Raw genomic sequence first — 519 nt, 5'->3', positions numbered from 1 at the left:
TTGATTATTAGTAGATTTCTGTACCACAAAACTTTCAAGGACCAGTGTTTTTCAAAGATTTATTTGGAGAAGAGAAACATCCCACCAGTTTTAGCCCTATCAGAGCGCGTACGGGTGGAACCACCTGCCTGCTCCCCCACAATTGGCCTTAACCAAGGATCCCCGGGCTACACCTCAAAACGGTTAACAGAAGTCAGGACCGAGCCTCCGCTTCGGTGAGGAAAATTACCTTGGGAAAAAAAACAAAACAGCCTCAGTCAGAGCCACTTGCCACAATGCCGATCACGCTACCGAAGGCGGACCGGACCGGACCCCGCCGACAGCCGCCACCACCACACTGCCCCAGCCCCTCTCCGATGGTTGAAAAACCGCCGCGCGACCCGCCCATGGGAAGGGGCTGAGGGCGGAGACGGCCCCGCCCGCTGATGACATCCTCCCCGGCCGCTCAGCCTTCCCGCCTGTCCTCCCCCTCCCCGCCCGCCGGTGCCCAGGGCCGGGCGGGGCCGGGCCCCGCGCAGG

This window comes from Athene cunicularia (genome assembly GCF_003259725.1).
Source record: "Athene cunicularia isolate RWA chromosome 3 unlocalized genomic scaffold, athCun1 chr3_part1, whole genome shotgun sequence".
In the NCBI taxonomy this organism is placed as follows: domain Eukaryota; kingdom Metazoa; phylum Chordata; class Aves; order Strigiformes; family Strigidae; genus Athene; species Athene cunicularia.
This window is presented reverse-complemented; position numbering follows the sequence as displayed.